Source organism: Oryx dammah, unplaced genomic scaffold, assembly GCF_014754425.2.
Source record: "Oryx dammah isolate SB20612 unplaced genomic scaffold, SCBI_Odam_1.1 HiC_scaffold_4, whole genome shotgun sequence".
Classification (NCBI taxonomy): Eukaryota; Metazoa; Chordata; class Mammalia; order Artiodactyla; family Bovidae; genus Oryx; species Oryx dammah.
In genome coordinates, this window is record NW_024070188.1 from 87,658,641 (window position 1) to 87,659,161 (window position 521).

Sequence of the window (521 nt, forward strand, 5' to 3'; positions counted from 1 at the left end):
GGGCTCTGAGTCCACCAAGCACCAGCCCCGGCAGCCCCTGGGCTCTGCGCCCGCGTCACCTGCCCCGCAGCAGGGCTCCTGCTCTGAGTTGGGGCTTTCACCCTACTTTCTGCTCCCTCTCACATCCTCTTTCCTTTACACTCAGGGACTCTCCCTTTCGTTGGAGCAACCAAAACTCTTGCCCCAGAGGCGCCAGGGTCTCACCTCTCTCTGTTGCTGTGCGTCAGAGTATTTTTCCAAACCAAGATCATTCCCTTCCTGAGAGATGTTCTATAGCTCAATGTTACAATGATTGAAAGCTGTCCGCCAGCTACAGCACCTGTTATTTAAATATGGCTTTATTATTGCAGGGCAGGGAGTGGCATAAAGTCACATTTGTCCCTTTCCCCTTCTATTTCACAGTTAGCCCAGGCAAGCCCCAGATACGGCAAGCAAATGATGGTCTTGATGTAGAAAAATGCAGAGTCAAAAATCAAAATCATGACAGCTCAAGGTTAGTCTGGGGAAAAAAACAAGGCCCT